A 14,865-nucleotide genomic window follows, 5' to 3' on the forward strand; every position below is an offset into this window, starting at 1 on the left:
CTTACTGTGGATTCACTCTACTTGAATTGTTTCTTTCTGGCTGCTTGCAATATTTTCACCTTCACCTGAGAATTCCAGAATTTGGCTACAGAATTCCTGGAAGTTTTCATTCTGGTATCTCTTTCAGTATGCTTTCAGTCTCTATGTTATACCCTGATTCTAGAATATCACAGCAGTTTTCCTTGGTAATTTTTGGAATGATGATGTATAGAGTATTTTTTTTACCATGACTTTCAGGCAGTCCCATAATTTTAAAATTATATATTCTAGATGTATTTTCCAGGTCAGTTCTTTTTTTCAATGAGATATTTCACATTGTCTTCCTTTTTTTCATTCTACTGCTTTTGTTTTATTGTTTCTTCATTTCTTATAAAGTCATTAGCTTCCACTTGCTCCATTTTAATTTTTAAGAAATTATTTTCCTCAGTAAGTCTTTGGATCTCCTTTCCTATTTAGCCAATTTTGTTTTTAAGGTATCCTCCTCATTGGCATTTTGAACCTCTTTTATCATTTTGATTAGTCTGTTTTTAAGGTGTTATTTTTTTCAGTTTTATTATGTGTCTCCTTTTCCAAGCTGTTGATGCTTTTTTCATGATTTTCTTTCATCACTTTCATTTCTCTTGCTAATTTTTACTCTACTTTTCTTACTTGATTTTTTTAAGCAATTGGGGTTAAGTAACTTGCTCAAGGTTACACAGATAGTTATTTCTGGGTGTGGTGCTAAGTATCTGAGCCCAGATTCAATCCCCAGGTCACTGGGTCCAGTGGTCTTATTCACTGTGCCACCTGGCCTCTCCCTCTTACTTGATTTTCAAAACCATTTTTGAGCTTTTACATAGCCTGAGATCAATTCATATTTTTCTTGGAGGCTTTGAATGTAGGGGCTTTGTTTTTGTTGTTTTCTGAATGTGTGTTTTGATCTTCCTTATCACCATAGCAACTTTGTGTAGACAGAGTGTTTTTCTGTTGTTTGCTCTTTTACTTTATTTTTAGCTCTTTGTTAAAGTAGGGCTCTGCTTCCAGGGAAGAGGGTGCACTGTCCCAAGCATCATGGGTTTTGTGCAGGTATTGTCAGAGGTACTTCTAGGAACCTGTAATTTTTCAGTTCATCCAAAGTGGATGAATTGAAGTAGTAAATAGAAAATAGTAGGAAAAAAAACTAAAGAGGTGTTTACTACTCTCCTGTTCCATTCTCTGGTCTCTTATGGAAAACAAACACTCTTTTCTGCCCTGGAACTCTCTCCCAACCACTATGGCTACAAGTTCTGATATGCTAGTGCTCCCCCTCACCCTGGGATTGTCACCCAGAACTGCAATCTGGATCTGAGTATGAGCAAAGCAACAGATTCCTACCTTCATCCTAGAAAAAATATCCTTGTAATCTCCTTCTGACCAGTTATTTGACCCTCTTACAATCTATGGGCTGAGATTTCTGGAAGAAGTCACAGCTACTGCTAATTCAGCCACTTCTAAGAACTGATCCTGATTTGTTTGGATCTAGGCCATGACAGCATCACCACCACTGCACTGAACTCATTTCTCACCATGGTGCAACAGGCCTTTTCCTTCTGTTGAATTTTCCATCTGTGGGCTGAGAGGTCAGGACACTGCCACTGTGCCACTGACCCAGTTAACCCTGAGGGCTGCTCCTAGTTTTTATTTTGTCTATTCCTATCTGGAGATCTAACCTCCTTTGCAGAAAAAACAACAGAACCACAAAAACAATTGAAAATTTCTACTTTAAATTCGATCTGTGTCCTCAGTTATCTTTGTCCTATATCTCACTGATTATTAAACAATGGCAGTTTATTTTCTATTTAAAAAGGTATTTATCTGCTTTTGGCAGATGCTTTTCAAATAGAAAATGCAGGCCACCAAGTAAATAATGTGGTCAATTAAGGTTGTGTAGGAGCATTTATTTGCTTTGATTCATTTCTTTTTGTTCTTTTTCTTGTTTTTGTTTTCCTTGTTGAAGTCTTGGTGATGTACAATTATAAGTATTAGATCATCTCTTCACTTTTTATTATGCTCACAGTTATTTTCCTGAATATATATGTATATATACATATATAACATTGAAATAAAATGTATTTTAGAATATCATCATTTTATTGCAGCCAATGACATTCAATAGAAATGGAGTATTATGGGGGTATTTTGGGGTAAAGCTGATAGAACTGGAATATGTATTCTTTTTAAAATTTTTAAAAATTTTTATTTAAAGTTTTAAGTTCCAAATTCTACTCCTTCCCTTCTCCCTGAGATGTTATGTGATCAGATACAGGTAATAACATGTAAAATAATGTAAAACACATCCATATTAGTCATTTTATGCAAGAAGACTCAGTTAAAAGAAAAAAGAAAGAAAGAAAGTGAAAAATAGCAAGCTTCAGTCTGCATTTAATCAATATCAGTTCTTTCTCTGGAAGCAGATAGTATACTTCATCATCAGTCCTTTGGGATTGTCTTAGATCTTTGTATTGCTGAGAATCACTAAGTCGTTCACAGTTATTCAGTGTACGATATTGCTGTTACTACTTCAGTTCTTCTCATTCTGTTCCCTTCACTATGTATCAGTTCTTATAAGTCTTTCCAGGTTTTTCTATAATTTCTTATGGAGCAATCCTATTTTAATTTTTATATGGAGCAATACTATTATTGTTATAACTATAATTAGTCATATAGCACAGCCTGTTTAGCCATTCCCCTATTGGCGGGCAATCAGCCACCATAAAAAGAGTTGGTATATGCATGCATATATTATGTATGTATGTATGTATACGTGTGTGAATTTTTAACAAATTGATCCTTTCCCCCTTTTTTGGATGTCTTTGGGAGATATACTTATCAGTGGCATTGCTGAATCAAAGGATATGCACAGTTTTATAGCCCTTTGGGAATACTAGAACATGTATTCTTAAAGCATTCATGGAGCTTCTACAGGAAATTCATGAGTTTCTGAATAATATATATGTAATTCATCTAAATCCTATTTGGTTTTTTGACTAGGATTCTTTGGATATTACAGATTTGAGTGGAGTAGATGGGGTGAACGTATAATTTTATTTTCCCATAAAACTCATTTTTGTGATAATAAAAGATATTTAAACTGATTTTTAAATTGATATATTGATTTTCTATGAATTTTGTTATTTCAACTGTATTTTGCAATTATCTTTTAAATAAACCATATATGGATATTTCCATTCCTGATAATATTATAGCAGAGTTTCATTGGTAATTTTGAAGGGTTTTGAATGAAATGATTAAGTCTTACTGGGTTAAACATTTTATACATAACTTGTTTTCAAGAACAAATGTTTGAAAGAAACATACTTTTTTCAAAACTGGAGACACATTCCCTTACTGTTTTATTTTTCTTTACTTGTTTCTTTGTTTTCTTAAAAATAAATCATAAGAAATACATTTTTACTTGAAATACTATGACAAACAATAGCTATAGTAAATGCTTAAGTACCTGAAATAAAAAAGGTTTAAAGCTTTTAAAAAAATTATCATTATTAGTATTAGAAATGGCTGTCATTTACATAGTTCTTCAAATCCTCCATTTCCTCATCTGTAAAATGGGTATAATAACATTTGTAATACTCAACTCACTAAGTTTCTCTAAAACAAAAATATGGCAATGTATGTCAAATACTTTCCAATCTTAAATCACATTATACTAGTGAGATTCATCTGGGTACTGATTGTATTCAACCAGTTGTATTAAAGTTAAGGAACATCATTTGTCCACCAGAGGCTGTATCCCTGACCTCCTTTCACATCTTATTTAGTTCTTTGCATAACTGTCCTTGTGACTTCTCCTTAATTTCGTCATCCTTTCCCCCAAGTAACAGAATGTCTAGTTAAATCTCGAGCAGGTAGATGTAAAAGCATCCACAATCACCTTAGATTTGGTCAGAAATCCCTTTGCAGTGTAGAGAGGGACTAAGGTAAGTCTCTAAGAGAGCAGGTGTTGCAGGGTAGGAATGAACAGGCTGATATCATACCTCAGGATCAATATTGAATTGAAAAGAAACATTGGTAAACTAAACTAACAGTTAAGAAAGGTAGCTTACTTAACAAAGGCAGAAGGACAGTCAAAAAGGATCTTTGAGATCAAAAATGAAATGAAATGAAATGAAATGAAACAATAGTAGAAATCCTAAAAGTTTTTAAACACAAATTTCCTTAACCATAGTGGAAGATAGTCAATGAAGGGTCATTAGATTTATAGTTGAAATAACAAATATCACTTATATTGTTCTTTTAGGTTTTCAAGGTTCTTCCTTTATTAACTGTAATCTTTACATCAGCTTTGGGAATAGATATTAGTATTATAATTTTAATAATGAAGATGCTAATAGAAATTGCCCACTGACATAGGCCATTTTTCAAACTGAGGTCTTCCAGAATCCAAGTCACATCTCCTATTCTCTGTGCCACCTAGCTCTTTCAAGAAATAAAATGAAACAAAACACTGGTACATATACTAGTTAGCAAATGGAAGCTTAATTAACCTAACCAAAGGAAGATATTTTTAAAAGGCATTGAATAAGGACACTACATTAATTCATCTGAGCACAATTGCCCAGGGTCAGACAAATTGTGTTCCCATGTTCAGAAGTTTGGGAAGAGACAGCTGCAGTTCCTTTTGGCCTTTTCTATCCAGGTTATTAGGGAACTGAACCAGTTCCCTGAGTCAACTGAGTCACATTTGACAAAAAATGCTAACCTAATCTGGGGAGCAGAGTGAGGAGGTTGGTGGTGATAATGTTAGGAAAAGCATGCATAGATGAAAGGACCCTATGAAATACCTCTGTAGTCATAACAGGGATGTGCCTGAGGGTTTAATAGGGAGGATGTGAGTGGAGGAATAGATTGTGGTTTTCCTGTTATTCTTCTGTATTGTGGTTATGCTCGGTACCTACCTAAGGTTAAAGTTTATTATCTATAGACAAATGAGTCTGTTTTATTAATGTAGATAAAGCTTAAATTGTATATCATTAAGATGACTGATCTTAATCTCTATACTACCCCTTTTGGTGCATGTTTGGCACACCATATATAAGAATGTCTAACCACTAAAACATATTTATTATAAATTTTTTTTTCACAATAAAAACAAACAACAAAAAGCCTGTACTTGCATTGGTCATAGTTCGGCCATACTTGAGTTTCCTCAAGGAAACCGAAATGATTAAAACAAAAAGAGTTGTTTCAATTGACAGGATAATAGCCCTTGGTAAATAATCACCAACACATAATCTGTGCTTTCCTATTTTGCAATTGTGCTTTAAGTTCTTTCCTTTTTTTGTATCATATCACACATACACATATCCCATATTTTATACTTGAACATATGACCAAATTCAATTCATATGACCTCTCTGAACCTTAGTTTCTTCACAAATAAAATTAACACAATAATACTTGCATATATGTGGTTCTTACATTTTTATTCATTTTTTTGGTGAAGAAAACTTTTTGGAAACCTTAAAACACTTTCAAGGTTGAATAAATTAATGTATATACACATGCAGATGTTTATTCACTCATATATACATAAGTATATATATATATATTGCTACAATGTTAAATATACGCATGTGTATATATGCGTGTGAAAACACACATGCACAAAATACATATGTCCATGTATATGTGTACCCACTCCCCACTCACATCTCAGCATTGTTTTCTACCCACAATGCCTCTTTACTTATGCAAATCCTACTCTTAAAGAGTCAACGTATTTTCTAGTTGTCCATGTAGTACTCATTAAAATCTCCAATCAAGACTTATCTTTCCCCTTTCTCATCAACCACACTAGGAATATACCCTGTATTGGATACTCAAGAATTAAATTTATTTTGATTTTGTAGCATTCTTCAATTTTTTCATCTTCAATTCATGATGAAATCATAGATTATTAGAATATTTAAGCTGAATGGAATTTTACCCAACATTTAATCACCTCCCCCCCCCTTTTTAATGGATTTCAGGTTAACAGAGAGAAGCTCAATAGATTAGACACCATCTAATCTAACCCTGTAATTTTATATAAGAAGTAACTAGAATCCATGACAGTTCAAAGACTTTCTCAAGGTTGCACAAATAGTATTAGAGATGAGATCTGAATCCTGGGCTAGTATACTTTCCATTGTACACCAGATATAGATTTATTATTTCTATAAGACAGTAAAATCCTTTAAGGCAGTACTGATATGTAATCTGTTTCTTATCCTTTATAAGATTTAGATAGCATAGTGCCAAGTACCTGGGAATCATATCTGTGTGTGTGTGTTTATGTGTGTATAAATATATATATATATATGTATATATACATGTATATACACAGAGGTATATATGTGTATATAATTTACAACTTGGTCATGATGCACAAATGAAACCATATAAAAACATCACTTTTCAAACCACAAATACTGTGAAAAGTCAGTTATTTTCACCAAAAATCTGTGAGGATATATATGATTATACAACTTTTTGCAGATGTAGGGTTTATTCTAGCTCTCTAAAGTCCCTTTAAATTATGAAATTATATAATTCATCTAAGAATTAGACATGATACATTTTTAGAATGATGACAACATTTTTAAAAATGAGGACACTATGTAACAAAGTGCAAAATTGAACATTTTAAAATACTCTAATGTGGGTTTCATTAGTAATTTCAAGGGGTGGCTCATCAGGAATAACAATCCAAAACCAAAACAAAATTGGATAACCTTTCATTTTCCTAAATGTTTATTGAAATTGTACTACGTTGAAAATCATGTCTTCAATGAAAAAAGCAAGCTTTATTCTACCATTGATGGGGAATATAAAGATGATTAGTAGAGTAATTTCTTCTTTGCTACCTCAACCTCATTGAAGCTCCTCTGAGATATTTCAGTAAGGCTTCATATTTTAAGGTGGATGCCATGCAAATAGTTTAGTATTATCTTATTCCAAACTAGTGTAACTTAAATCAATGATAATTTTTATTTTTTTAAACTTTGGGTCAAACAGATACATTATGGCATTTTATAAAGCTACTCAAAATTAGGATTGCACTCCTTTCAGTACATGGAATAAACCAAGTGATGTCTAGCACTGGTTTTAAATCTGACATTTTCTATCCCTCCTCTCCTATTTCATGTCCTACTTCCTCACCCACAGTGCCTCCATTCATCAAAGGGTCCACAGCTATAACAGCAGCACTATCCTTCACTCTTAAATCATTGCCTGTCTCTGCCACTGTCATGACCAGCGTTTGAAAAAGGAAAAAGAAAACCCAAAACAGCAGTTGCAACAACACAAGCATCATAAATGTTCCCCTGGACTCCCATCACAAAATCCTTTTGTGCCAAGACTAGGTTCAGATCTTCTCTTGTTCTTGAATAGCAAAGCAGACAGGAACTGTAATTGCAGAGTTGATGATATTCGCTCTGCACATCTCTCAGTTGAAAGGGAAAAAAGAGATTGAGGACTTAACTATATCCTGGAGGTAAACTTCGTGTTGAAATTTCTTTTTCTTCAGGGTATTAGAGGATCTGGTAAGTTAGAAAAGTTGGTTAGGGAAAAGTGAGAAATAGAACACAATTGTAGGCTTCCAAATATTATTGAGCACAGCCTGTTTGTGCCAACGAGAAATCTATTCTCAAAAAAAAAAGGTAATATCCTAAGATGATTAAATTAATACCTAGATTTCCATTGGACCAATGGGAAAGTATTAATGACTTGGAAAGACACTTCTCTCCAGTTCTGGAAACAACACTAATTGTAGGCTTTCCTCAACATAAATGGCCAGCAAGGTCAGTGGATAGAGGCCTGGAGTCAGGAAGACCTGAGTTCAAGTACAGCCTCAGATACTTTACTAACTGTGTGACCCTGGGCAAGTCCTTTAACTGTTTATTTCAGTTTCTTCATTTGTAAAATGAACTGGAGAAAAAGAAAAAGGCAAACCAAACCAATCCAGCATCTTTTCCAAGAAAATGCCAAGTGGAGTCATGAAGAGTCAGACATGACTGAAACAACTGAATAATAATACAACTCAACATAATTATCCTTAGAATTTGTATAATAAAGAAAAACATGTTACATAGAATATATTGTATTCATGTAATTCTTTTTGTTATTATTTATGTAAATGTCATTTACTTTGTACATGTTGGTCTGTTTTATCTGTCTCCCTGAGTAGAAGAAGGGAAGGGCAGGGTTCACAGTTGTGATTTCATTAGTCTAAGAAACTCTTGGTGTAGCAACTCCCTCTACTGGTATGGATTAGCATCTTTTCTGAAACATTCTCTTAGAGATTTATCTGGAATTTACAAAAATTGTATTTTATGCAAACTCAGTTAGAATATGTCAGAAGGGAAAACTTGACTCCAAGTCCATTCCTTTATCTACTACACCACTCTAAATTCCTCAATAATAATAATTATAATATTACTTTATGTCTATATAGTGCTTGTGGAATAGAGAATGCTTTCACAAGATTACCACAATTGTTTGTCAAATAAACTCTGAGGTAAGAACAAAACCTATTTTCTTCCATTTTATAAATGAGGAAACTGAGGCTGTGAGAAATTAACTCCCCCAAATTCAGAAAGTTAGTAGCCACCAAATACAGTATTCTAATTCATATCCTCTGAAGTCCAAGCCAGCATTTCTGCAATTGTGCTGTGCTAGCAACTATCACCACCTGCTTTAATCATTGTTCACTAGATTCAATCACATCCAACTCTTTGTGACCCCATGCACTATATCATTCCAATACTTCCCATGAGATTTTCTTTGCAAAGATATTGGATCAGCTTGCTATTTCTTTTTCCTGTGGATTAAGGCAAATAGGCTAAGTAACATGTTCAGGGTCAGAAAGCCAGTAAATGTCTGAGGTCAGATTTGAACTCAACTGTTCCTGACTTCAGGCCCAGCAATGTATCTGCTGAGCCACCAAGCTACCCCTACCTGATCCAATTACAGGCAACAATGACTAAGGGAGAGTTTTAGGAGTGAATCATAAATTTCAGAAAAATTAAACTCTAATAAAAATGTAAGAATTCTTTTTATTCTATCAATACTTTAAAGATGCCTAATTTTATCAGTTTGGAGTAATGGAGGATCACAAGCCTCTTATACACATGTATATGGTCTTTGTGAGCTTCTGTGTCTCATAAAATTCATCATGGATAAGCTTATGGTGAGAACTGCATTGTCTATGTCTCAAATGACAGATCTATAAGACAAAGTTAGAGTCATACTTATTAATATGAATGGTAGTCATATAAGAAGTAGTCATATAATAAGAAATATTTCCATATTTTTAAAATTTCCTTTTGTGACTGAAGTACTTACTCATTTCAAGTTAATAGTTATTTTGAAATCTCTACATTTTATGTTTTGGGGGTGAGAGTAAAGGAGAGGGGGCAGGTACCAGAAATGAATAACACTGAATAGCCTTAAAAGAAATAACCCACCTCGAATAGAACCTAAGCGCAGATCCAATCTGGACAGATGTATATCTAATGGTTCACAGTGACACCTGAACCAAAGAACTAGGCAAGAATCATTGTCTCTTCTTGAGAACACAAAGGTCCTTGGGTGTGTAATGGAGAGAAATTTGCTAAGAACAATTTCACAAAAACACCATGATTGAGAGAAGTATTTAACGTCAGCAAATGAGTTTATTTAATGCCAGGAAAAACCTGACAACACCTTTTTATGAAAGAAGTCTACTAGCACCCGTCCTCACTCAATTACTTCTCCTCCCTCTGTCATATATTTTTAAATTCTTCCTCTTGGTTGATTGTTTCTTATCTGCCTTCAGTAGCCATTGAAGGCTAATTCTAGAAACACCAGTTTCAGTATTTTTTCCTTTGGTTAGATACCAGAGGAAGTGACTAGACTTGGTTTAAGGAAATCCAGAGGGATTAGAGGAGAGAAAGGGAAGCAGGGGCCTGGGGAAATATAACAGGATAAAGGAAACTGATAGATTACAGGGGAAGGATTCAGGAACTACTCCTTTGGAACCAAACTTCCTTGACTATCTCCTCCCTGGGCCTCTTTGCTTTCATCAGTTGGGATGTTGTATTTAGGGACATGTCAAGGATAGAGATTCCAAGACCCATCCTAATGAAGAATCTGGGATGATTGGTGAAATAAAATTCTCAATTTTGATTTTTTTTCAATTCTAATCCGTTCAGAAAACAAAAGGTTCCCCTCCACCTTTACATCCCAACTGGCTGCTGTTCTAACCTGTTTGACCTCTGAAACCAAACTTAAAGAAGCAATGATCAAAAAGCCTTTAAACTGAAAATAGGAGGGCAGAAAGGAAAATGCACATATATATCTGTCAAACTACACACCAAAAAGAGTAGCAGGTCTGATAGAGGAATAATGTTACTGGTGAGAAAGAGTAAATCATTGAAACTGGCATGTATTGAAGTCTATGATCTCAGACGTCTCTGCACAAATGAAAAAAATAAGGGTAGTAAACAAAGAGAACTAGAAATTGTATCACCACAAGGTAAATCCAACGTCCTAGGTAACATTGAGACTAGACAGTATATTATTTGACTGAAATATGGATACAAAAGGGTACACCACTGGGGGGGGGGGGCAGGGTAGATGGTGAAGTAGAAGCAGGACCTCCCTGCTGCTCCGTCCTCCATCTTCCCCAATCCATGTAAAAAGGGGACTCTAAACAAACTTTGGAGCTGCAGAACCCACAAAATGACACAGAGAAGCTAACCTCCCCCTGAGGACAGCCTGACAGGCAGGCAGGAGTTGGCCTAAGCAGCTCTCTGGGAGCCCAGACCAGCCCCAGGCCAAGGCTTTTAGCCCCAGGGCAGGCCTGACCAGCCCCTGGCCAGAGGGACTCCAGATCAGAAGCAGATGTGGCCATTTCCTGATTCATCAACACATTGATGTGAATGGCAAAGTGAGAGGTCAGTGCAGTCTGGACTTTGGGACCCAGTAAGTGGGAGTGCATTGGCTTTTGCCCCCAGTGCAAGAAGCCAGTGAGAGGCCATCACAGCCAGCCAGTGCCAATTGTCAGCTTCAGCTCCTGGCCTGCAGAGTGTAGGGGAACCAAGCACCATTCTGAGGGGTAATTGCTCTTCTTTAACCTGCTTAGATCTGGAATGCAGTCTTGGATGGAGGACGTGGGGTATATGTCCAGCTTGCCAGAGCATGTGGAGGCTTCATAGAGGGCACCCATCTAATACCTCTAGCAGCTGAGAAAACCCCAGCATTTGGGAAGAAAGCTCCCCTGTCTGGTGGCAGAGTCCTACTGTGACAAAAAAAAGTCAAGTGACTGAGGGGTAACGTGACCAGGCAAATATCTAAAACCTTCAGCAAGTATTATATATATAATGGGGACAAGCTAGAAGCATCTCCAATAAGATCAGGGTTGAAACAAGGATGTCCACTATCACTCCTCTTATTCAATCTGGTACTAGAAATGTTAGCAGTAGCAATAAGAGAAGAAAAAGAAATTGAAGGAATCAAAATGGGCAAAGAAGAGACTAAGGTATCATTCTTTGGAGATGATATGATGGTATACTTAGAGAAACCTAGGGAATTAAGTAAAAAAACTACTTGAGATAAATCAATTTGGCAAAGTTTCAGGATATCATATAAACCCACATAAATCCTTGGAATTCTGATATATTTTTAATGAAATCCAACAGCAAGAGATAGAAAGAGAAATTATATTTAAAGTTCCTGTAGACATTCTAAAATATTTGGGAATCTACCTGCCCAAACAAAGCCAGAATCTATATGAACACAATTACAAAATAATTTTCACACAATAAAGTCAGATCTAACTAATTGGAAAAAATCAGTTGCTTGTGGCTTGCTAGAGATAATATGATAAAAATGACAATTATACCTAAATTAAATTACCTATTTAGTGCCATAGCAATCAATCTACCAAAAAAAATTATAGAGCTACAAAAAATAGTAACAAAATTTATTTGGAATAACAAATGATCCAGAATATCAAGGGAACTAATTAAAAGAAATGGAAGGTATGGAAGGTCCCCAAGCCATACCAGATTTTAATCTGTATTATAAAGCAGTAGTCATCAAAGCTTCTTGGTACTGGCTAAGGAACAGAGTGGTGGATCAGTGGAATAGATTAAGTACATGAAACAGAGCAGTCAATGTCTATAGTAATCTACTGTTTGATAAAGCCAAAGACCCCAGTTTTGGGAATAAAGACTCAGTATTTGACAAAAACTGCTAAGAAAAGTGAAATATGGTATGGCAGACCTGGGCATGGACCAGCATCTTGTACCTTATACCAAAATCAAGTCAAAATGGGTGCATGATCTAGGTATAAAGGCTGATACTGCAAGCAATCTGGAAAAGCAAGGAATAGTTTACCTGTTACATTTATGCAGAAGGGAAGATTTTATGACCAAGAGTTAGAGAGCTTTATGAAGTGCAAATAGATAATTTTGATTACAGTAAATTGAAAAGTTTCTGTACAAATAAAGACAATGTAACCAAGATTAAGAAGAAGTGGAAAATTGGGAAAGAAATTTTACAATCAGTGTCTCTGATAAAGGTCTAATTTCTAACATATACAGAGAATTGAGTCAAATACATAATACAATTTATTCCCCAATTGATAAATGGTCAAAGGATATGAACAGGCAGTTTTCAGAGGAAGAAATTAAAGATATCTATAAGCATATAAAAAGAATGCTTTAAATCACTATTGATTAGAGAAATATGAATCAAAACAACTCAGAGGTACCACATCTCACTGGTCAGATTGGCTAAGATGACAAAACAGGAAAATGATAAATGCTGTAGAGGATTTGGAAAAATTGTAACACTAATGCATTGTTGGTGGATTTGTGAACTGATTCAACCATTCTGGAGAGCAATCTAGAACTATGCTCAAAGTGCTATAAAAATGTGTATACCCTTTTACCCAGCCTTACAACTTCAAGGGCTATATCCCAAAGAGATCATAGAAGTTGGAGAAATCCCCATATATACAATAATATTTATAGTAGCTCTTTTTGTGATGACAAAGAATTGGAAATCAAGGGGATGCCCCTCAATTGGGGAATGGCTAAAGCAGTTGTGGTATATGAATATAATGTAATACTATTGTGCTATAAGAAATGAGGAGCAGGTGGACTTCATAACAACCTGTAGAGAATTATATAAACTGATGTTGAGTGGAGAAGATCAGAACAAGGAGAAATTTGTATACAATTACAGACACAACATATGTGTGACAACTAATTTTGATAGACTGGGCTCTTCTTGGTAATGCAAAGTTATAAGACAGCTCCAAAAGACTCATGATGGAAAGGGATATCCACATCCAAAGGAAAAAAACTACAAGGGTCTGAACGCAGATTAAAGCAAACTAATTGCTCTCTCTCTTTTTCTTTTTTTGTTTTGTTTCTTCTTTCTCATATTCACCCTGTTGGTTATAGTCTTTCTTTACAAACTGACTAATCTTTAATGTGAAGGTATCTGTTTATCGTATATTTGATTGCATGCCTCCATGCGGGTGTGGGAAGGGGGTTTAAAGGAGAGGGAGTGGGAGAAAGTTTGCAACTCAAAAGATTGTAGAACTGAATGTTGTAAACTAAAAGTAAATAAATAAATTAAAAACAAAAAAAAAACATTAGGACAAATGAACTTTCCAGTTCACTGATTAAATAGCTCCTCACCCATGGGTCAGACTGAATAAATTAATTATAAATTTTCATTTATAATTCAAGTCAGTAATGATATCACTACTCAATGTCAAAGGTATTCTGGTTTACACAACTCATACTCATTTTTTTTTAAATTTTTACAACAACCCTATGTATTATATATTTCATTGATTATCCCCATTTTACAAATGAGAAAACTGAGGCATAGAGTGGTTAAGTGACAAAGTGACATATCTACTGTTACCTGGTTAGAAAGTGTCAGAGCCTTGATAAAAACCAATTCTCCCCTGCTTCTAAGTCCAGTTATTTAAAATACTATAATAGAGCACCTTTTTTTTTACTATGTAAAATAAAATCTTTATTTCTCGCAAAAGGTCACATTTTCTATATAGCAAATGCAAATACTTGAGCAGAAGATAAGACCTTTTGCCAGAAATTTATGACACTTAAGTTATATTTTAAAATTTACTAAGCAATTAAGGCTATTGGAAGAAAATTATTTGTCAGTATATGCTTTAAATCGGTTGAAAGGGAATTAATTCCATTCTGTTGATGGATTTGAGATGAACAGAGTATGAACACATCTAAGTAAGGTATATTTGTCTCATTAAATCATAATTTTAAACAATTATATTTTCCATCTCTGCTCATAAACTATATGTGAATGTAAGCATCTTACAAACCCATGCTTTCCCATTTTAATATTTCTTATCATTTATTTCCATGAATTTTGGTTCTGAAGACTGTTGCACATGTATATACATGTATGTGTGTGCATTCACATATTTTTATATAAACTATACATAAGTATATGTGGATTTTTTTTAAAGCAATTGGGGTTAAGTAACTTGCTCAAAGTTCACAGACAGTTATTTCTGGGTGTGGTGCTAAGTATCAGAGCCCGGATTCGATTCCAGGTCATCCCAACTCTGGGGCCGGTGCTCTTACTCACTGAGCCACCTGGCTGCCCCATGTGTGTGTTTTTTTGATAGAATTGCATCACAAACCTACTTAATATGCTTTTTCCTTTTCCTTTTTCCTTAAGTATACTGTGCATTCTCATTGCCTGAGAATTCATAATCAAAACACTGCTTTTAAGATGGATTATTTTTGGTTTGAACTTATTTAATTGATATAGAGAATTCCAAATGAAGCTTCTTTTATC

This window comes from Petaurus breviceps, unplaced genomic scaffold (genome assembly GCF_028583685.1).
Source record: "Petaurus breviceps papuanus isolate PSGF00001 unplaced genomic scaffold, PetGlider_PUasm1.0 140, whole genome shotgun sequence".
In the NCBI taxonomy this organism is placed as follows: domain Eukaryota; kingdom Metazoa; phylum Chordata; class Mammalia; order Diprotodontia; family Petauridae; genus Petaurus; species Petaurus breviceps.